At 41.1% G+C, this 24,613-nt stretch overlaps 1 protein-coding gene across 1 annotated transcript in view; it reads right to left on the bottom strand.

Moving 5' to 3' along the window:
• The window catches only part of LOC133127031 (enhancer of polycomb homolog 1-like), a 59,648-nt gene extending 44,511 nt beyond the window's left edge, over positions 1–15,137 (bottom strand). The window contains exons 1-2 of the mRNA XM_061239628.1: positions 14,842–15,137; positions 3,968–4,070 (exon numbers count right to left, since the gene is read on the bottom strand). The gene's annotated coding sequence lies outside the window, so the exon portion shown is untranslated. The remainder of the gene's footprint in view (positions 1–3,967; positions 4,071–14,841) is intronic.
• Between the last annotated feature and the right edge of the window lie 9,476 nt (positions 15,138–24,613).

The raw sequence follows: 24,613 nt of genomic DNA, 5'->3' as shown, positions 1-24,613 counted from the left end.
ATTCCAACCAAGACAAATACATTCGAAATTTGTGTTGTGACTGCGACAAACCCCCAAACTCAATTTCCCATGGGATCCATTTGAGATAACTTAATAGTCCATGTATATTCAATTGTACACTGAATTCTATATTGTGACCATAAGTTTCCATGGAACAAATTTCAAAGAACGCCACCATTGGTATGCATTTTTCCCTTTTCCACTTAAATGCATAACTTTGTAGTACAATATTTTGTGGCAGACCCTAATCAGCAATACAGTGTATAGCTACTCTGCATACCAGTACATCTAGTAGGACTAATCAGTAACCTGAGAAATAAACATTGCTGCAGGCTGCATTAATTATCCAAGGCTTTTTCACAACCAATAGACTAATCATTAATCAACCCTAAAAATGAATGCACAACTTCCTGCATACATAAACAGCCAGATCACAACCCACATCAACAGCAGCTTCAGATTAATCATCCATTCCCTTAAGGCTTTTATCTTCAATAAGATTGCCAATCTACAGGCATTTTCATCATCTTTCCCTGTTTGCAGTGCACTATGACTGCAGCTATTACTCTAATTAATTTTTCTTGAATGATCTTTAAAAAAGGAAAAGAAAAATCCAGTCTCAAGAACACACTAAGCAGCTCATTGACAATGAAAGATCTGAAAAGTACTCGGAGAACCATTCTAGTCCCCCCAAAAAATGTTTTAATTTGAAAAACTTAATAATAAAAAAAAAAAAAAATGCACTCAGAGAAGGGAATATATTTATCTGCAACAGCTACACTATTCAAATCATTCCCTGAACTGAATCAGCAGTGCTCATTCATTGGACACATTAGGACAGGATCTTAAATTGCTGCCATAGTAATTAATTAGTCAAAACAAATAAATTATTTGTTTTGTTAACCTGCATCACCAAAAAAATTCTGGGGCAGAGAAAATATCCACTGACCCATGTCACACTGAAAATGTGAAAAGTTGAAAGTTCAAAATCTACCCGCAAGATATTAAACTCCATGTTTAACACTGAAAGTTATTTCTATGCAACTGTTGAAACTCAAATGGTTCCCATTTACCTGGCTCATTTAGAATATTCACAAAAAGGAAGTTTATAGAAGAACATGTATAGCTACCAGAGTAAGGCTACAAACCCCAGAGCCTCCAATAACAAATGGGAGCAGGATGTAAGGAACACAGGCTCAGAGGAACACAGGAGTGTGCAAGATGCATAATACAGTGGTCTCCAGAATTATTGATACATTTGCGCAAAAAGTGAAGCTAAAAATAAATAAAATATTTTCTGCACTTTAATTAAATGGAATCGACCAAAAAGTCTTATGGGGGGGGGGTTCCACAAAGGTTCCACAATTACTGGCGCCCCTACTTTGTGCAAAGACAGCTGTGAGTATTTTCCTCTAATTTGCGATAAGATTAGAGAACACATTGAGGAATCTTTGACCATTAATTTATGCAGAACTTTTCAGAATCATTGATATCCTTGGTATACTCCCCTCTTCAGTTCAGACCACAGGTTTTTCATGGGATTTAAGCCTGGAGACTGAGATGGCCATTGTTTTTACTTAACCATTTTTGTGTGGATTTTAATGTATGCTTGGAGTCATTGTCCTGCTGGACAATCTACCCACGCCCAAGACTCCTCTTCCTTACAGAGGCAACCAGATTTTCTGGTACATTGTTGAATTCACTGTGCCATTGATCTAAAACAGTGCCCCTGGACCACTGGTAGCAAAACATGAATGACCCACCGCCATATGCTTCTCCTTGCATTCAGTCTTGCTGCCAAAAGTGTGTATGGGTTAAACATTCAATTTTGGTCTCATCTGACCATAGTAATCTTTGTCATACTTCCAATGCAGATGATACTGCAATTTTATGAGTTTCTTATTATATATACAGTACTGTGCAAAAGCTTTAGGCAGGTGTGGGGAAAAAATGCTGTAAAATAAGAATGCTTTCAAAAATAGAAATGTTTGTTAATTGATAAAAAATAAACTAAATGCATGAACAGACGAAAAATCTAAATCAAATCAATATTTGGTGTGACCACCCTTCAAAACGGCATCAATTCTTCCAGGTATACTTGCACACAGTTTTTTGAAGGAACTTGGCAGGTAGGTTGTTCCAAACATCTTGGAGAACTAGCCACAGTTCTTCTGTGGATTTAGGCAGCCTCAAATGCTTCTGTCTCTTCATGTAATCCCAGACAGACTCGATGATGTTGAGATCAGGGCTGTGGGGGCCATACCATCACTTCCAGGACTCCTTGTTCTTCTTTACGCTGAAGATGGTTCTTAATGTCATTGGCTGTATGTTTGGGGTCATTGTCCTGCCACAGAATACATTTGGGGCCAATCAGATGCCTCCCTGATGGTATTGCATGATGGATAATTATCTGCCTGTACTTCTCAGCATTGAGGAGACCATTAATTCTGACCAAATCCATTTGCATAAATGCAGCCCCAAACTTGCAAGGAACCTCCACCATGCTTCACTGTTGCCTGCAGACACTTTCTTGTACTGCTCTCCAGCTCTTTGGCGAACAAACTGCCTTCTGCTACAGCCAAATATTTCATATTTTGACTCATCAGTCCAGAAAACCTGCTGCCATTTTTCTGCACCCCAGTTCCTGCGTTTTTGTGCATAGTTCAGTCACTTGGCCTTGCTTCCAGGTCGGAGGTATGGCTTTTTGGCCGCAATTCTTCCACGAAGACCACTTCTGACCATACTTCTCTGCACAGTAGATGGGTTGTACCTGGGTCCCACTGGTTTCTGCCAATTCTGAGCGGATGGCATTGCTGGACATCTTCCAATTGCGAAGGGAAGTAAGCATAATGTGTCTCATCTGCTGCACTAAGTTTCCTTGGCCGACCACTGCATTTACGGTCCTCAACGTTGCCCATTTCTTTGTGCTTCTTCAAGAGATTGGACAGCACATCTGGAAACCCCTGTCTGCCTTGAAATTTCTGCCTGGGAGAGACCTTGCTGATGCAGTATAACTACCTTGTGTCTTGTTGCTGTGCTCAGTCTTGCCATGGTGTATGACTTCTGACATTAATCTGTCTTCAGCAACCTCACCTTGGAAGCAGAGTTTGGCTGTTCCTCACCCAGGTTTAACCCTCCTACTCAGCAGTTTCGGTTTCAGTTAATGATTGTGTTTCAACCTACATATTAAATTGATGATCATTAGCTCCTGTTTGGTATAATTGGTTAACCACACACCTGACTATATGCCTACAAAATCCCTGACTTTGTGTAGTGTACCTAGAAGAATTGATGCTGGTTTGAAGGCAAAGGGTGTTCACAACAAATATTGATTTGATTTACATTATTCTTTGGTTCACTCACTTTGCATTTTGTTAATTGATAAAAATAAACTAATATTTCTATTTTTGAAAGCATTCTTACTTTACAGCATTTTTTGCACACCTGTCCGTGGGGATAATAGGCACTTGCACCCTCTTCCTGGCAAGACTGCAACCATTCCCTATGTTGTACACCTTTTTATTATTGCCCTTACAGTGCTAAGCAGTGTTTAACAGTTTATGTATGTTTTTTTTGTACCCATTACCATTAATTGTGATGGTGAATTACGACCTGTGTCTTCTGAATTGACAGTTCTTTGGCTTTTCCCATGCTGATGGGATTTTGCATGCTTGTCACCTCATTTTTTTTTATACTCTAGTGAAACAGGAAGTGATGGAATGAGACAATATGGTTCCTTTAGACTGAGATGAACAAGATTACAGTAAAGTTGTATTGCCAATTTCACTTGGTTTGATTTTATCTACAATAATAGTTTTAATATAAAAGTATAATCTTATCATATGTATGAACAGAAAATATAGGTCCTTATCCATATAGTTCATTATATGCACCCTTTTTTCTCTCCATGTTATTAAGGGTGCCAATAATTCCGGAGCCCACTTTATCTATTGTAAATGCAGCTTACCTGTTCTCAGAAGAGAGAAGTGTTCCAGCCATAGTCAGCCACAACCAGTCCAATCTTTCACATACTGCACATCATCCATTTGAAAATCTCACCCAGCAAAGGCCTGAAATAGACAGGGAAAATTAATTTTAAAAGATTATTTTTGACCTGAATCACCCAATGCTCATGGTCATTCATAAGCAGTATAACTGGATTACATTCACCTTTTTAGGATGGGTTGCATTTCAAATGTAATGCCTCCTGCGTGGTAATTCGGACCCTATAACTTGTTCATTCAGGTTAATCATAGTTTGCTGTCAAATTAGTGTGATGCTCCAATATTGAAAAGTAGGCAAAATGTTATATGTACATACACCTTAGTGTGTTCATTCAGAATCTGGAAACTATCAACCATGAAAAGAGCTTGTTAAGGATCTACAAATTAGACTGTGCTAATCTAGCGAGGGATGCTTATTGCAGTGTCATAAGACCGCATCAGTAGGAAAGAGCAATTGGCAAACAAACGAACAGACTGCCATTTTTGTTTTACAATTGCACACTCAATGCAATTTACAATTACAATGCAAGCCATGGGGGCGTAATGTGAAAGCCAGCTTCTCCTCTTCTGCCAACAGCTCTGGCCTTTGGTCACAAGCTCATATAATGGGGGCATGCTCTGGTAGGCAGGCTTTCATCTCAGATTTTAGTCACAGGCAAAAATATAAAAGTAAAAATATACTGCACGCTCAAATGTGAGAACTGGTTTGCTTAGTGACTGGAGCCACCATGGATCAGACTTGTTGTTCCAGCACAGATACTCAATCGGATTGAAATCTGGGGAATTTGGATGCCAGGTCATTATCTTGAAGTCCTAGCCATGTTCCTTAAACCATTCCTGAACAATCTGTGCAGTGTGGCAGGGCACATTATCCTGCTGAGATATACCACTGCCATGGGGATACCGTTGCCATGAAGGGGTGTTACTGGTCCGTAACATGTTTATGTTGGTGGCATGTGCCAAATTGATGTCCACATGAATGCCGGGACCCAGGTTTTCCCAGCAGGACATTGGCCATTGCATCACACTCCCTCCATCAGCTTGTCGTATTCCCACAGTGCCTCCCGGTGCCAGCTGTTCCCCAGGTAAGGGCCGAGCACATATCCGGCCGTCCACATCACGTAAAAAAAGAAAGAAATTGTACTCATCGGACTAGGTGACCTTCCGTTGCTCCAAGGTCCAGTTCCAACAGTCACGTGCCCATTGTAGGTGCTTTTGATGGTGGACAAGGGTTAGCATGGGCACTTTGGTCTGTGGGTATGCAGCCCCATACACAGTAGTGTGTGATGCACTGTGTGTTGTCACATTTCTCCTGTAAACCCGATTACAATTTTCTGTGACTTGTGCTACAGTAGCCCTTCTGTCAGACCAGATGGGATAGCCTTCATTGCCCTTGTGCATCGATGAGCCTTGGGTGCCCAATATGCCGTTGCTGGTTCCTGGTTTGTCCCTCCTTGGACCACAGTTGGTAGGTACTCGCCACTGCTGACCAGGAGCACCCCACAAGCATTGCCGTTTTAGAGATACACTAACGCAGTTGTCTAGCCATAACAATTTGGCCCTTGTCAAAGTCGCTCAGGTGCTCATCTGCCTATTTCTACCGCATCCAAAACATGTACTGTCTAATATATCCCAGACATTGACATGCATCATTGTTATGAGATAATCAACGTTATTCACTTTATTTATGAGTGGTCACAATGATTTGGCTCATCGGTGTACAATGTGGGCTTCATTTAGCTTTTTTTGGTAGACCCATTAAAACTGGCCGGGTATGGTGATGTAAAACATGTAGCAGCACAAAAAGGTCTATATCTTTGTAAGGTAAAACCTAAATGTTAGAAAATTTGTATCTAGGGGTAATTAATTTGAAGCTGCCATCAGAAAAATGTACAGTGGGGAAATATGTATGACATGTCAACATATTTCCAATTCTGCTATCCACATGAAATCCATTTAATACTGGAAATGGTGGAAAAGCCTTTGTTTGCAATAACAACTTCAAGACACTTCCTATAGGAAGAAACCAATCTCGCAGTGATCAGATGGGATTTTGACCCATTCTTCAACACAGACGGTCTTCAGATCTTGAAGTTTCCAGGGAGCCCACTGGTGATCTTCAGTTCCTTCCACAGATTTAAGGCGATTGGCAGGGCCATTCAAGCACCTTTATTTTTGTCCTCTAGAACCAAAGGAGCGGGCGGCACGGATGGTGCAGTGGGTAGCACTAGGGTCCTGGGTTCGAATCCCGGTCGGCCGGGGCCTCTCTCTGTGGAGTTTGCATGTTCTCCCCATGTTCGCGCCGGTTTCCTCTGGGTACTCCGGTTTCCTCCCACAGTCCAAAGACATGCAGGTCAGGCTGACTGGAGAGTCTAAATGGTGTGTGTGTGTGCATGTGCGTGTGCTCTGCGATGGACTGGCAACCTGTCCAGGGTGTATTCCTGCCTTTTGCCCAATGTATGCTGGGATAGGCTCCAGCCCCCCTGCGACCCTGTTCAGGATAAGTGGGTTAAGATAACGGATGGATAGAACCAAAGGAGTCTCCTTTGCAGTACGTTTTGGTTTGTTGTCCTCAATGTCCTCAGATCTGCTGCTCAATGGATGTTTGTTTTCACACCATTCTCACTCTAGAGACTTTTGTGAGTTAAAATGCCAGGAGAACAGCAGTTTGAGATATTCAAACCACCCTGTCTGGCACCAGCAATCCATGGTGAAGTCACTTAGATCACATTTCTTCCCAATTTGGTCTGAAAAACAGCTGAACCTCTTGACCATGTTGGCATGCTTTTATGCATTTAGTTGCTGCCACATGATTACCTGATTATTAACAAGCTGATGTACAGGTCTACCAAATAAAGTGCTCAGTGAGTGTACGTGGAAGAATATCCATTTTAATAATGGAGACTCTAGCCTGTAGAGAGCTTGGACCATTTCTTTATCGGCCTCAATTTGTTGAAGAATATCTAGAAAATTGTTTAAGGCAATCAAATGGAGTGAGGGATGGATATGAACACATTACACATAACTATAGGTATGTGAGGGCAGGGCATTTTTACTTATTCCTGAGTTAAGGGGCATCATTGCAGATTTAGTCCTGTTTATTTTGTATCCAGATATGGCACTACACTCATTAAAAGTGGATAGAATGTGTGGTAAAGAAGCAGTAACATCATTAACAAATAATAGGACATCATCAGCATTTATGTTGAGTGTTGTTAACACTTACTGGTTTGATGGATATTGATTCACAAATTGATTGCTTTCTCTTTGGAGCCACTGGCTCAAAGAGAATGGGCGGACAACCCTGATGAGTGCCTCAGGAAATGGGGAACTGCAGAGTGCAAATATTATTGCTAAGAAGCATTGCAGAAGGTTTGGTATACAAAACTTTAATCATATGAATGAGATCAGTTCCAAAACACGTGTTCCAAAACATCCCAGAGATACCTCCACTCCAGCTAATCCAAAAGCCTTCTCGGCATCAAGTGAAAGCACCACGAATGGGTGTGGGCATCTCCGTTTTACTGGCGTGTTAAATATAAAGGAAGTGGCCCAATTTAGTCCAGCTCCAATTCATTTAAAGAAAGCTGGGTGTTTACTGTAGTATTGTTGTCGTTGGTGAGAGCAGGGAGATTCAGATTGCAAGGAAGGGATTTACATTTGTTTGTTATCAAAGAGAATTTCAGAATTGCGTAGTTTCACATAAAAAGAAGAAAACGGCAGTGATCAGTTAGTAGGTTGTCCTGGGGTGATCCAAGTGAAGATGTACTAGTGAAGTGTTAATTTCCACAGAGCCTGAGAGCCAGGAGGTGGCTAGGTCTAGCGCCATGGAAATGACAGTTTCATCTGAAATGCATCTCCTTTTCTAAGGGTATGGTTACATTAGTTTTTTTATACAACTTCTGGAATCAAAATGTGAAGATCCGATCACAGCAGGCCACATTTGAGTTGCATCCATATATGACAGTTGAATGCAAGCTCTCCGTTCGGATTTCATTATCCCGTTCATTATGTAAAAAAATTAAAAATTAAAGCAACATTCCTGAGCTTTTCAAACAGCTTGGTATTCAAAATTTCAATTTATTTTAGACTATTGAGTAGCCTAGTGGAAGAAGGCCCACAGCAGACATGCACTGATGTGGCAGCAAGGGGGCCTGCTGTTAGTGTGGGTATTCTAGGAAGTGGTTTGTCAGATCCGAACCCAATACAACCAATATACAATTTGTTCGGGTCCATGCCTGGAGTTCATTTCATACTTTATCCTTATCAAGTGCAATGGAATCAGAGAAAGAAATCGATTATGTTCCAAAATCACTAGTTTGACCTCCAGTGCCTCAATTTCCCCATCAGATTTTATTTCAGTAAGAAGGAAAAGTAGAAATGTCTTTTGTGAAGCCTTTAATAACATTTCACAGTATCCAAGGATCCCTTACCGTTCCATAATTAAAACTTAAATTAAGTCACTTTGTTTTGTAACAGTGACATTAAAGTGCCATTATTTTGGTCCATGTGGTATGGCGGAAATAGTATGTTTGCAATATGCTACTCAAAGGTCGAAGATCACATTTGGCCAGATCCCAGCAGTGCGAACTTCTGATAAGAGCACTTTAGATGTAAATATCTGTCCTTGAATAGGTTTTGTGCCTACAGAATATGAGCATCACCAGCAGCCAGAGAAAGAACCATCTGGACATCCATCTCAGTCCCATGAAAAAGTGTTTGCCCCTTTCCCCCCCGATTTCCTCCATTATTGGATATTTGTCACACTGAATGGTTTCAGATATGGAGAAAAAAAAAAAAAAAAAAAAAAGAAAAAAAAAGAAACCCAGAGGAAACAAAAAACATTTTTTAAATATTATTTCATGCATTTAATTAAAAAAGGTTATCAAACAGCCAACATCCATGCAAAGTAATTGCCACCTTAAACTTAACTGGTTAGACACATTTAAGCAACAGTAACTGCAACCATTCGCTTCCTATAAATTGATATCAGTCATTTACATCACTGTGGAAGAATTTTAGGCCAGTCTCCTTTGCAGACCCGTTTTAATTCAGACAAATTGGTAGGTTTGAGCATTAACTAGCTATAGGGCCTGCCACAGCATTCTCGTTGGGTTCAGGTCAGGACTTTGACTAGGCCACTCCAAAACTTTAAATTTGTTTCTGTTCAGGCATTCAGTTGCGGATTTGCTTTTGTGTTATGAATCATTGTCTTTATGCATAACCAAATCACACTTCAGCTCCAGCTAAAGGAAAGATATTCTACTTTAGGAACAGAGTATTCTGGTAGAGAGCATAGGCTAATTTATGGTCCCTTCAATAAATAACAAACACCATCTGTTGGTGTGTTGGCATGATGTTCTTATTGTGAAATGTTATATTTTCTATATGCCAGACAATGGGACCTGTATCGTTCAAAAACTTCCACTTTTGACTCAGTCCGTAGAAGATTATTCCAAAAGGCTTGAGGACCATCCAGGTGTCCCCTCACTACCAAACCAGCTCGGGCCTCCCTCCACAGTCCTTGGCTTTCTGACGCTCTATGAGCTAGCCGAACCAAACTGTGGGCAGCAGAGAGAAAATGGAAAGATTCCCATCTCCCCAGTGACAGTGTGTCCTTCCATGCTCTCCTATGCTCTTCTGATGTCTCTTGCCAAATCTTCCTTCTTTCACTCTTCACACAGCCACCTCTAACCCTTGTAAACAGTTTTCAACCTTCTTCTCTCTTCTCACCCCACCTCCCTCATCTCTCACAGCTGATGACTTTGTCGCCCACATCTGCAATTCCGTCTCCCCACCCTATCCCCCGCTGACACTACTACCTTTCCCAACTCCCTATCCTGATTTTCTCCCCTCTCTGACTTTCTTCACATTTTGAAACTCCTGACATCACACTGCCCAACCACCCATCCTCTTGACCTCATTCCCTCTCCCCTTCTGCAATCCATTTCTAATGTCCTTCTCCCTTTTCTCTCCTCCCTAATCAACACATCTTCTGGCACAATGCCCTCTACCCTTAAGAGGGCCAGAGTCACTCCTGTTCTCAAAAAAGCTACTCTTGATCCCTCTGCTCCGAACAACTACTGGCCTGTCTCCATTCTTCTTTTCCCATCTGAAACTTTGGAACATTTCAGACTGTTCAGCTGTTCAACTTATCTCCTCCAGAACAATTTTCATGATCCAAATAAGTCCGGCTTCAAGTGGCTAATCCACTGAGATCGCCCTACTCATGGTCACTGAGTAGCTGGTCCAGGATGCTGGATGACCACCAGTCAGCCCAGATCAGCTCATGTCACCATACTTTATGACCCTCCACTGGCTACCTATTGCTGCATGCATCTGCTTCAAGGCGCTAGTGTTGGCATTCCAGGCTGCTAAGGGGACTGCCCCACTGTATCCAGATTTGAATTGCTCAATACAATCCAGCAAGACCACTCTGGTCTGCCAGCTCTGGTCGCCTCGTGGTCCCCTCATTAGCACCAGCTGGTCAAGCTGCACATTTGTGTTTTACTATTTATGGATTACATGCTTTTCATTTGTTGAGGAACTTGTAAATCGCGTCTGCTAAATGACTAAAATGTAAAAATTAAAAAAGACACAGATGTTTGACAAAATGCTGGCTTTACATTGGAGCTGTATAATTTCATTTTAATGCAACTGCCTACCTTCAGAAATGTGGCCGATGTTATTTCTTTATAAGGCAATTGTCAATTTATTTATGGTATTTTATGAAATCATCTGTTCCTGCGGGATTTCTCGGGGGATTTATTATGATAACCAAATATTTTGTGACCATGTCTGAGCTAACTGCATAAATCAGTTATTCATACACATGCAATTTGCCCCACTGAAGCAGCATGAATTTTTATAAGAACTTTATTGGTAAAATAATTGGAACACATAGCCTAAACCTACATTTTTAGTTTGCAAACAAGTAACATTACCGACCCTCCCTCCAGTCGTAAAATGCCATGTTTGTATTCAGTAGGAGTGGCATCCTTTGATTAGCGTTGTCTGACACATGGAATGCAAGTATCTGGCCACTGACATCTTTTGGAAAGCAGGTAAGCTACCTGGAGCATGTGCAGTAGTTGGGATATATCTCTCTGCACTCACTACAGGTAGAGAGATGGCTGAGAACTCATTTTAAGTAGGAGACACTAGCCTACTCTTCAAGTAAATGTCACTTTATGATGGAATTCCTCTTTAATATGGATTCCAAAATGGTAAAGTGATAGGTTATCAGGTTCCAGGTAAGAGTTAAACTTTCTGAAGTAGGCCTACTTGATAACGTGGACTTGGATTTTAAGCTATGCTGATCATATGTAAACATTCCCACTGTATGGTTGCCAAAAAACAGGGGGAGGGGAGGATAATGTTGTCTGTGGCAGTCCAATTTTATCAAGGCTGCAAATTAAACAATGAGCTACATTAATGAATTCAGTTGTTGACAGCCTTTACAACAGGGGTGTCAAACTGAATTCCCAGGGGGCCGCAGTTTTTGGAGTTTCCTTCCAATCAGCTGTCAGTGAAGGCCACAAACAAGGTGTGTGGATTCTTTAACCAATCAATGACTTGAATGAACCACAGGTGCCGAGAACATCCCACAAACCAGCAGACACTGCGGCCCTCCAAGACTGGAGTTTTAAACCTGTGCTTTACAATATCAAAACTGAAAACAAACATTAACTCAGTTTCAAGAACCAAATATAAGATGTACCACATGTAGTACCACATACAGTGACAGTACATCTCTCAATTGTAGGACATATTGCTTGTGAAAATGTTTTTTTTTTTTTTTTATGTATATATATATATATATATATATATATATATATATAGAGCAAAGTATAGCATGCTAATATAACAGCTTAAAAGTTTGTTTACATCACCCTGCGGGTTGCAGTTCTCATATTGGCCTGGGACAATTAAATAATCAATTTGATGGACACACTAATAAATCTGAGATGCATGTGGATTCAATGCATTCAAAAGTGTAAAAGAACAAGTTTATAAAGTATAAAAAGTACAAAAGGCCTGAGCAGAGTAGGGGATTCAGACATTCTCCCCAACATGGCAACACGGACACCATATTAGTTCAGCCTTGCACCTAATGTCCAGCCAAAACACTACCGTTTAAACAGATGCAGTGGCAGAACACCAAAGGCTCTGAGCGGCTGCCAAGCTGTGTTTATTCACAGAGCTTGGCGGTCTGGCAGACTGGGGGGGGGGGGGGGGCATTTCTCTGCTCTCCCATCTACATAAACGGGGAGGAGTGTAGCCAGGAATGCACCTCTAACTTTGGAAATTGGAACACGACATGGAACCCTTAAGTACACATGAAGCCCGTGTTAAGCAGCACAATAGAGCCCCCCTTTCACTTTATTGTCCTGAGCACACCACACCACGACTGGGCCAGCCCCATTGCACCTTTAAAAGCTGCTGCAGTGTTGAGCGTCCTGTCCTGACAGGACCCATTTTATGGCAACTTTCCACATGCTAAGAAACCCAACCCTTTGCATTCAAGCACAAGGGAACTGTCCAAATAAGGACCAAGTATTTAGGAAGGCTCCTGAATAGAAATACTGTAAGCGTCCATAATTAAAGTGGTTCTTTTAAATACATAGGAATGGATACACCATTACTTCTGAATCGTTACATTTGACACTGTAAGGTTCTAACAGCGCATTGGTACAAATGTGCTTTCAAAAACAATAAGACACAGCAGTTATTGTAGCAATAGAACGCATAAAACATTCTTAACAAAAGCACTGTCATGCTATGTCTCCCTTGCTAAAAAGACTGAACAATACTATGAGACTTCCTTGGTTATATTAATGAATGAATGAATAATGAATTATTAGGAGAAAAAAATAAAAATAAAAGCAGGTCTGACTGCCCTGACATTTCTTGTAAGAACAGAAAACTTATCACCATTTAAATTACACATCAATGGCCACTTGGTAAAGTAATGATGTCACTTGTTATTCATTTCTCTACTGTTAAGTGAACACAATTTCCTCAGTCCCAATAAGATAGCTAACTATACGTATGCTGTGCCTTTACAAGCCTGTCACTTAAAATCGTATTTTTTGTTATACATCAATCCCCAGACCAAATACAAAATAATGGGCTCTAGATACACGCCCGTCTTTCCATGTTCAAATTAAATTAGGTCAAATGCATCAATGCAGGATAGGCACCGAAAGCACGGGGGGGGGGGGGGGGGGGTCCATTTGCAATGCGGTTAGATTGTATAATAGGGGGGGATGAGGGAGGGATGCTCAACTAAGTCAGAAACGAGTAATTTGGACTATGTTATACAGATGTTTCAACATTCATCATACATTTAAAACCAGATTGTAGTTTCCTTCCGATTTCGGCAAATTTGTATTGGCGGTCAGCAAATTTCCTTCGGAAATAAAACTGCTTAACTGATAAAGTAGGTAGTAGCCCCGCCTATTCCATATAGCTGCGTTACTGTTTCAACTGCAATTAGATCAGGCGTCAAGGTACCTCAGGGGCATTTCCATAAGAATATTTTCAGGCGGGGGAGGGGAGTCTCACACGATTCGGTATTAAATTATAGGCTACTAACAGTACAGAAGCATCCGCTTGTATGTATGTAGCTCAAATGTAGACATAAAACCACAGGTTCTGCCTTATGTTAGGTATTAAATATAAATAGTGTGAATTTAAACCTAGACCTGAGCACCACAGCGCCACCATCATAGATAAATGCGAACAAAAAGACCTCCCCCACCGTGCGCAAAAGACCTTTCTATTTCACAAGCTAACGTTGGCTGGCGTACAGACTAAAAAATAAATTAAATTAAACTAAACTAGCTACACCCTTCCAACCGGGGGAAGGGGAAATCTAAAGCGAAACCGAGTAACTTTATCCAGTAAGTAAAAAAAAAAAAACCTAGCTAAATGGGTGAGACGGGTACTTTACGTATCGTTACGTTGGCTTGCCAACAACACATAACTAGCTAGCAAGCGATGCTAGCTGGTTAAACTTACATTACCATTCTCTTCGTTTTAGACACGACGTTAGCCAGCTACCTTTCACTAAGTTACTAACTGCTAGCTAGCTAAATGTGTCAACCCCCACCTACCTTCGCAGAGGAGAGGGCAGTTTCCACACTCACGTATGCTGTTAAGTAGCTGATAAAATGTAAATATTTTTAAATAAACGGACAGCTGGCTTCTTACAAATGTGCCTTTATTCATAACATTATAGCTGTATGGAAATGAAAGACAAAGATAATTTACGAGTCTGTAGCTTGCTAACGAATAGTGCAACGTAGATACGTATTTTGCGTTGCAGGCATTAAAGTAGCTGGCAGATACCTAGCTAGCACTACCAGACCTTTAGCCATATTTAAAAGCAAGCAAGATCACCCACACAACCAAGTTAATAGATGGGGAAAATAAGTCAGAGGAGATAGCTAGCTCACAATTAGCAACAAAACCAACTAACGTTAGTTGTTTGAGCAAGTTTTTCCCCCATTTAAGAGAGACATCCAGTTATCACAACACGGTGAAGAAAAATGCATAAATCCTGTTTTTATATTCTGGAAAATACTGATGCGATGAATAAATTACTTTGCTTCAAGATTTGTTACAAATGTGAACCTTACGACTGACGCGACACCAAGGGCGGTATTCACAGCTAGCTTGTTAGCTAGCCAACTAGCTGAATGGCTAAGTCAGCGCTGACAAATCTCATGTAACGTTAGCTAACAATCATTGCAATAAAACGGCCTCTATCATAGGGATATTGACCGGGAAAAAACCAGGGTAGAAATCTGGTGAAAAAATATTTTTGACTTACCACTGAATCCGCCAGGGCGGATGATGACAAATCTTCTCAACATTATCTAGCTGGGAAGCTAGACTAGTTAGTTAGCCAACCATAGCCAGCTGCCCAAAGACAGACTGTAGTTGGTGTTCAGCAAACAACAAACGCCATGCAGCAAAATTATAGAAACGTTCCAGATTTCCTATTGAAATATCCAGTTGAATGAAGCGATCGCTTTTCCCCGACCATCGAGAAGTACTCCCGTCGCCACATATTGTTGTGGATAGGGGAAATAATACCGTTCACGAAGATTAAAGCTCACCAAGCCAGAAGACGACTCCGGTATGGGGTTAACAACTTTGCAAAAGCAAACAGGCGCTTTGTGATTGGTCGGTGAGTGGCACCAATCACCTGTGGAGAGCTTAGGGTTGATGAGCTCACTCAATAGGGAAAGTTCAGTAGCGCCACACAAATTAGAAAAACATCGCGCAGCGCGGAGCACCGGGAACAGCCAAATACAGCGCCCGAGAAGAGTGGGTGAACAGAGGAAACATGCCAGAGGTTTCAAATACAGAACTGCCTGCAGTTAAACAAATTCTTGCTTGAAACCATGCGTGCGTGCGCAATGGCGATTTATAGCAATGAGCCGAATCATTTAGTTTATAGGCACACTTAAAATACTCAACATTTTATGTAGCTATTCAAAACTTTATTTAAGAAAACAGGATGTTTGACAGAGACCTTAGAAAGTAAAGTTAATTTATCATCTGCTATTGTAGATGCTTTACGATATTACCTTTATATAATTCATTAAGATGATGCTAACTGACCAGTAATTACCGACATAATAACCAGTTGACATTTTAGCAAACAAAATGTCTAAAAAAGAAATTCCTAACTACCTACATAAATACAGCTGTTGCTACTCCTCGTGAAAGGACTGCACATTTTTGATCCTTTGATGGGAAGGGAAGTGCTTTATAATTATAGAAAATCTGTCCAAAAAATTTTTTATTCAACTAACAGATGGGTTTACGCGAATTGCTGAAATTTGGTGGCTACACCCACCAAGCACTTCATTAGACTTATTTTTTAGACTTCTACTGCTGTAGCCTATCCACTGATGCATTGTGTGTTCAGAGATGCTCTTCTGTATATCACTGTTGTTTTGTGTGGTTATTTGCATTGATATCACCTTCCTGTCAACTTTGACCAGTCTGGCCATTCTCCTCTTACATCTCTCATTAACAAGGCGTTTTTGTCTGCAGAACCGCTGCCCACTGGATTTTTTTGTTTGTTTTTTGCTCCATTCTTCGCAAACGCTAGAAAATAGTGTGTGTTAAGGAGATCAGCAGTTTATGAGATACTCAAACCACCAACAATCATTCCACGGTCAAAGTCACTGACATTCTTTGGTTGATGTGAACCATTCTGAACAACATTCTGTGAACATTAACTGAAGCTCCTGACCCGTCTCTACATGATTGTATGCATTGCACTGCTGCCACAGAATTGACTGATTAGATAATCGCATGAATAAGTAGTCAAAATGTTCCTAATAAAGTGCTCGGTGAGTGTATAGTGGTTAATTAATATGATATTCTGTATTGCTTTTATTTTCCACTTTTATTTTCCAATTTAAGAAGGAAATCTGGCAAAAAAAAATTGTGAAAAATATTTCATGGGCATACAATAAAGTTGCACCAAGTTTTTCAGCATGACTTCAACGCAGTGCACCCACAAGTCCACACTTGATCAGCGAAAAAAAGTTGATCAGCTCCATTTAGTTTTTCTTTAAATGTAAAATTCAAATGGACATAATGGGTACATGGGCGTAATGGGGAACTTAACCCTATGCAAGAAAATAAAATGTGATGTTGGACAAACAGAAAGGCAAAGACAAGCAGTTCCAAAACCAGGAGCATGGGGGTTTGTGCCAATCGCAGGGGCAGTATACAGATGACTAACAAGTGGTCAGCAGTGAGATCATAATCTGAAATTGGTTTCTTTGTTCATTGTTTATTCTGAGGTCATACCACAAACTAGACGCTGACAACACCGTCTATGAATCAACAATATTCTCATCATCCCACAAAAGTATCTCATTGCACACCCCTAACTGGTACTTTCAGGACCAGCCATGCTTTTTGTGGGCATATTTGTGATTGAATTTCAGTGTAATGGCCTCTGTGGGGTTCTTCTCTTAACTGATTGATGGGAAAGTTTCAAATAATCCGCAAATAATGACTGTTCGATAGGGATTTTGAGATCAAGCATCTAAGCATTGATCTTTGTCATTGCTCTCTGCTAATTTAACAGCTTCTAGAAGCTGTACATGGCTTATGTTGAGTAAAATAATTTAATATAGAACCCAAGTGTTGGATAGGCTCTTGGTTTCTTGGAAAAATTCCTGATTATGCATACAGTTTTTCTTGCAAAACCTTTCACCACTCTAGTATGTTTCAACAAATTGAAATTTGCTTTTTTGCTTAATGTGATACTGATTTGCATTATACACTTCAACAGTCACTGGCATGAAGGGACTGTCAAGTCATGTCATTTTTATCTTTTCCATACTAACGCAAGAGACAAATGTTACTGTTCAATAGCATCCTTAAAGGTACAATAGGTTAGATGTTTGTGTTAAAACATTGTTACAAGACCATTGCAAATCCCTTCCCATCATTGAAAAAGGCTCACTGACATATTGACACACCCTCTGCCTGTGTTTATAGTCCTTAAATCCGGGTTTCAAAATATACAGTTGACGGCCCGACACTGTACCAAAACATTGTATAACTGTACAATAATTCAAGCTCATTGGTTGAAAATTGGTTCTAATTGCCACAGCCAATGGTGTTTCAACATCAGCGCATTTACAGAGAAAGGAGAGGGATAAAAAGTGTTGTGGTTTGACGCTGTTTGTTGCTGCTATTCCTGCCTTGAACATTAGATGTCCAAAATTACCTATTGTACCTTTAAGTGGATTATGATATTCTAGCAGCATTGGGGGAGATGTTGGGGTGACGGCCATATCGTCACTGAGCATAGGAGTATAATTGCACTGACTGGTATACTGAGCAGAACTGGACACATGAATAAATAATTGTTCTGCATCTGTTTGTTACTGTTTTTCAACAGTGAACAAAATATAAATGCAACAATTTCAAAGTGAGTTACAGATCATGAAAAGTCAAGTAATTTGAATTAAATTAGGCCCCAGAACAGGTATGTTTTTAGCTTCCAGGAACTGTATACAGATCCGTGCAACATGGGGCCTTGCATTATCATGCTGAAACATGAGGTGATGATGGCAGATGAATGACATGGCAATTGGCCTGCGGGCCTCGTCACGGTATCTCTGTGTATTCAAATTGCTGTCAAGAAGATGCACTTGTGTTCATTGTCTGTAGTTTATGCCATTTGTGAAGAGGCTGATTGCACTTCACCACCATGCCAATGGCCATCAAAGGGGAGCAGTCAGCTCAAGACCATAGTGAGGATGACGAGAATGCAAATGAGCTTCCAGTTTGTTTCTGACGGTCTGCAGAAACAATAGTTTCATCAGCTGTTCGAGTGGCTGGTCTCAGATGATCCTGGGCTGTGTCCTGTGGCTGTGAACCCGGTTGGACATACTGCCAAAATCTTTGAAACAATGTTGGAGTCTGCCTATGGTAGAGAAATGAACATCCAGTTCTCTGGCAGCCACTCTGGTGGACATTTTTGCAGTCAGCATGCCAGTTGCACGCTCCCTCAATGATTGATGCATCAGAGCAAATGTATTAAAAATCAAAAACTGAATTCCCTCAGTATCCAAACCCTTAATTCAGTACTTTGTAGAAGCCCCTTTGGCAGCAATTACAGATTTGAGTCTTATTGGGTAAGTCTCTACAAGCTTTGCACACCTGGATTAGCTGTTTTCTGATTCTTCCTTGCAGATCCTCTCAAGCTCTGTCAGATTGGATGGGAAGCATCTGTGAACTGCCATCTTCAGGTCTCTCCACAGATGTTTTATGGGGTTTAAGTCTGGGCTCCTCGAGGACAGTCAGAGACTTGTCGTGACTGTATGCTTCTGGTCATTGTCATGCTGCAAGGTGAATCATCGCCCCAGTCAGAGGTTGTGTGCACTCTGGAATAGGTTTTCTTCAAGTTTGTGTTTGGCTGCATTCATCCATCCCTCAATTTTGACCAGTCTCCCTCTTCCTGCCGCTGAGAAGCACCTCCATAGCATGATGTTGCCACCACCATGCTTCACAGTAGGGATGGTATTAGCCAGATGATGAGCAGTGCCTGATGTTTGCCAGACATAGTGCTTGGAGTTACTCATGAGTGGATTCCATCTAGCCACTTTACCATAAAGCCCTGATTGATGGAGTGCTGTTGAGATGGTCATCCTTCCAGCAGGTTCTGCCATCTCTGCAGAGGACACCTTTGAAGCTCTGTTAGAGTGACTGTAGGGTTCTTGGTCACCTCCCTGACCAAGGCCCTTCTTGCCCAGTTACTCAGTTTGGCCGGACGGCCAACTCTAGGAAGAGCCCTGGTGGTTCCCAATTTCTTCCATTTCACAATTATTGAGGTCATTGTGCTGCTGGGAACATTCAAAAGCTTTAGAAATTGTTTAATGCCCTTGCCCTGATCTAGTGCCAATTTTATCGCAGGTCTTTTATCGGAGTTCCTTGGACTTCATGGCTTGGTTTTTGACCTGACATGCAGTGTGAATTGTGGGACCTTATATACACAGGTGCATGTCCTTCTAAACTATGTCCAATCAATTCAATTTGCCACGGGTGGACTCCAATCAAGTTCAACATCTCAAGGATAATTCAAGCAAAGGATGACCACAGCAAAGGGTGTGACTACTTTTGGAAATGAGAGATCAACATGTTTTCACTTTGTCATTATGGGTTATTGAGAGTAGATTGATGGCCAAAAATGCCAATTTTATCCATTATAATTACAACTACAACACAATAAAGTGCGCAAAAAGGTGTCTGAATACTTTCTGAAACCACTATAGTTCTGTGGTGGTTCTTGCTCCTTATACCAAGAACAAGCTATAGTTTGAAATGATCTCTGCCAGGAGCCACATAAAGTATACTCTTCCCCTCCCCACTTTCACTTTCACCAGGCTCCACTGTCACGGTCAACCCGCCTCCTGCTCTGTCTCTCGTGAAGTGATCCTGTTTTTAATGAGGCCCTGGATGTGGTGTGTGTCCTGAGAGGTCCCTGAAAGTGGAGAATACGGCCATGTTACTTTTCCTTCTCCCAGAATGCCCGTATGCCACATTTCTTTCACAGTGGAGACCTGGCCAAGATGGCAGCTCAACAAGCAGAGGGAGCAGAGAAAATTCCTCTGCAGCTCCCAGGTCCTCTCACATAGTGCTTCTGCTCATGGCAATAAATGGTTCATTGAAAAGGATGATGTAATACGTGTAATATGTAATATGTGTAATTGTTGTTTAGTCCTGTGGTCACACCATACTAGCTTCACAAAGTGTAATAATGGACCATCTGGATTTTCAGAACATTAACTCTTACAAATAATTCAAGTATATAATGCAGCACAGACCTTTAAGTACAGTGCAATATTAATGTTCTCTCTGACTTTTGTAAGCAGAGATTGAAGCTGCTTTGGTTCTTTTGTTTTTGCATATAGTACATCTTGGTAATTGAGACTATCAGACTAAGAAATCTCTGATGCAAATACATGCATCCTCTCGGCTGCTGTGTTTGAGCACATTGGCAGCAGTGCTCTAGCACTCTTCTCAGAGAGAGAGAGGAGTGGCGCTGCATTACGTAACCTTTTCCCAGTGGGCCAGAGCGATTGCCTCTAGTCCTGGATCTCTTCATGTCGCTCATTCTCTCTCTCTCTCTCTCTCTCTCTCTCTCAAAGTCAAACTTCTTTATTGGCATGACAAAATTAGCATTTGTATTGCCAAAGCATGGCAAGGAACATGTGATAAAAAATATAACAGGTTAATATGTAATATAGTTGAATATATAGTACAGTATATGGTACAGATTATATAATAGATTGTGTAGTACACAGAATATATATACATACATACACACATATATGCACATACACATATACATGCATACACACATACATATACAGATACGCACATACATATACATAAACATATAATTACTCTCTCTCTCTCTCTCTCTCTCTCTCTCTCTCTCTCTCTCTCCCTCCCTCTCCCCACCCTTGCTCACCCAGCTGTCTGCTCATGGATCAGCTGTGGCTGCAGAGTGCTCACCCACTCAGATGACAGGCCAGGCACAGCAACCTGCAGGCTGCATCACTCACAGTAAACAGGAGCATAATGCAGTATTATTGCATAAAGTCTCTCCCAAACACCACTGCACTCTCGGTACATCATCACAGGTGGACGGTTTTAATTTCCCTAACATGCTATATCTATATTCCCACCCAGCTGAGCATGTTGACAATGAATGCATGTCTGTCTTTGGAAAAATATTCATTTGTGTGCAATGAATTTACTTCAAGAATATTTAGAGGGCTTTTTTTATGCCTGCATTGGTATCGGTAGATAAAGACACTTTGCATTCCAAGTTATAATTTATTTGTCATGCGATCTAATGTTTTTATAAATGTAGGACGGTGCTGTGTGCACTGTGGACATCCTCCTACACTTGAATAAGGATGAATAAGAGCTCCATGCTCCCCCTCTCAGGACTACACACAGTACTGATTTGGTTCACTGTGAAAGTGGGTATGGTATATGTAGCCCTGGCAACTCTAACCCCTCCCCCACTTTTCTACAGCGCCATTATCCATCAATATACTCTCCTCCCAGCTTTGGGCTCTCTCTCTCTCTCTCTCTCTCTCTCTCTCTCTCTCTCTCTCGCTCTGTCTCTCACTCACACACACATATTTCCCCTCGTTCAGCCTCATTCTCTACCACAGTATATTTATTTTGCTCTTCTTTCTTACCTCTAGCACCACCCTTTCCCCTCTCCTTTTACTGTCTCTCAATTTCTGAGCAAAGAACTGAGAAGAGATGCACATGCATGTTCTTTCACATAGACCGCCTGTACACTCGTATCACCTGCGTAAGAATATCCCCACGGCAGGGCTATGTGTAGGACACTGTTTCACCACAAGAAAAGTCACTTTTTGACACAGCAGTGAAACAGTGGGATATTCAGAAAAAGAGAGGTGAGATTGACCGGAACGCCCACAGAAGGGGAAAGGATTTTTACACTGAGCCAAGTCCTAGAAGTCACATTTCACAAAGTGCGTCATTATCCAGATAAGTAATCAACCAGGTTAATTTAACCTCACACTGATGTTTATTTACAGATGATTCCAAGTAGAAATAGTAATGTAAGAGGTGTATTTCACAGGTTGGTACATGGGTACCATCAGTGTTTATTAATTTGCATGTGCATTGAAAAGCAAGGGACATCACATGATAACTTTCCATTTCTATCTCTACCTTGTGGTTTATTGAGGGATTACACAAAATATGTCTAATACCTGTGATAGCATAGAAAAAGGTTGAGCAGTTACAAGCACTCATCTAGAGGGCAGTGTTGCTCTGTATAATAATAATAATAATAATAATAATAATACAGCACCAATAATTTCAAGATAATTTCACATGAACCAATCAGATAAGAGATTACTAATGCCAATAGTCCAGGTGTCATATCTAGCAACACATTTGTATATGTCCCTCAATGCAGAAGTAAAGTATTGTGACAGATCTTAGCATTGTGAATCAGCAACCTGTGTCGAGGACCCGGCCCTAGGCCCGCCTGATGAGAGACGAGTGAGGCAGGAATGCATTGTTAACCCCTCGCACACGCCATTGAGGTGGTAGTAAGAACGCCCGTAAGAGGAAAAATATGTGGTTCAGAGCTAATGTGCAGCCCTACTTGTCAGCAGAGGAGTCTGAATTCGGAGGACTTAGATTTAGGGTACTAAGGAGCAAGGCTAAAGGTCGGACTGAGGCCATGCGTAGAATGTGTTCCAGCATGACCTTGGAGGAGACTCAACATGCTGAACGGGTGGTTGGTGACCCAGGGGGTCTGGCTTTCACAGAAACGGTGGATATAATAATATTCTTGATTGAAGTGTGGGCTTGCTCCTACAGGGGAGGAGCATAAGGCCTGGTTAAAGCAAAGAGATGAGGAAAACAATGTGGACAATTGGGAAATGAAAGAGTATGAGGAGATGGAAAAATGTAGGAAAAATAAGGAAGAAGGGAGGGATGTTAATACCGAAAGAAGATTAAGAGGCTTTAAGGGCCTCCCTGATTATAGCACTGACAATTTGTCGGATAGATTCAAAGGACTGACTGTAGAGGAGTTGGGGGATGAATTATACTCGGCCATAAGTTGAATGTCCTTTGTGGATCCGTTACGGCGACACACGAAGGAGCATCTAGAGAAAGTGCTAGGATGGTGGAAACTCCCTACTGGAGGGGTATATGAGATAAAGTGTTGGGAAACTCCCTTTAAGGTATGGGGAAATGACAGTGAGACAGATAACAGTGATGATGAATAGGCCCATTAGATTGGTCACGAGAGTTAGTGTTGTGCCACTCGGTACAACAGGTACTTTCTGTGCCAGTTTCTTATCAGTATAGGTACATTTCTGTACAAGTTTCAGGATATATAAGGAGTGAGCTTTTAGACGTTAAAAAAAGGCTCTTAGGACTTCGCTTGACGAGGAGGGCGGGACGGCGCGAGACAGCTATATTTAGGGCATGGGTGGTAATTATATTTTGTATTACTTATAAGGTAGAAGGTAGCATTGTTATGTGATTTAGGGTTATAAATTTCCTTTCTGTTTCTATAATTCATATAATTATCTCCGTGAAGGGGGAGCCATAGGATAAGGTAAAGGCCAAAGACGATGGATATTTGAAGGGTGTATCTTGACATTAACATCTGGTGGAAAGGTGAATTAGAAAACAAAGGGGTTATATGAACCTTATGTGAATCATGTAAATGCACCGGTATACGGTTGAAAGAATATAAAGCAATGTATGTGACAAACTGAAAGATCATATTTAACCTGTGAACTGTATAATTCTATTTACTTGACTACAATGATATGCTTAATCATAATTATAATTGAGTGGAATTGAGTCAACTAGAAAAACTACAGTGAATACAGGAGATCATATAACAGCGTTGCGTCACACCACTTCACTTCGAGACTGGGCTGGAAGTTCAGTAGAATTTACCAGTTCTCCAGGACGTTCGAAAGTACTTAAAGGAAAAGAGAGTTTGTCTCTGAGACACCTCCTCGTGGGGTACTGCTCGTGGGAACGTGAGGTCTGAGCTCGGCACGGGGTCCGGGCTCACGACACCTGTGACTAATCACTAAGTCACTGGTCTACTTTTCTGCTATGGTATCTTTAAAGTTTGAGGTAGTTGACGCCAAGATTCCTTGGTCTGGGTAAGATCTCAGCTGAGATCCTCAAAGATACTGTGCATTTTCACAGAGATTTCGAAAGTTCCTGTTTCTTTCAGCTCGTATTTCCAAAGATACTCTGCCTGAAGTACAGATGACAATCAGAAATACTTTTCATGACATATCCAGCTAAAGCACTTGTTCTTTGTTCAATAATGTGCTCAACGGTCCATATTGAATCTTGATCTGACAATATTGACGGTGGCAGTGGACCCTGGTAGGGTTGAACTAACTTATGGTGCAACAGTAGGTTATCTGGTTGGTTGACTCCCTGTTGTCCTGCCTTCACCAGCTGTGTAGCTGTATAGTTCTTTTGTGCATTAGCTGCACAGATTAGCTTTGGAATGAAAA

The sequence above is a fragment of the Conger conger genome, chromosome 4 (genome assembly GCF_963514075.1).
Source record: "Conger conger chromosome 4, fConCon1.1, whole genome shotgun sequence".
Taxonomy (NCBI): Eukaryota; Metazoa; Chordata; class Actinopteri; order Anguilliformes; family Congridae; genus Conger; species Conger conger.
Note: the sequence above shows the minus strand (reverse complement) of the source record. Positions and strands in the feature narration are given on the sequence as shown.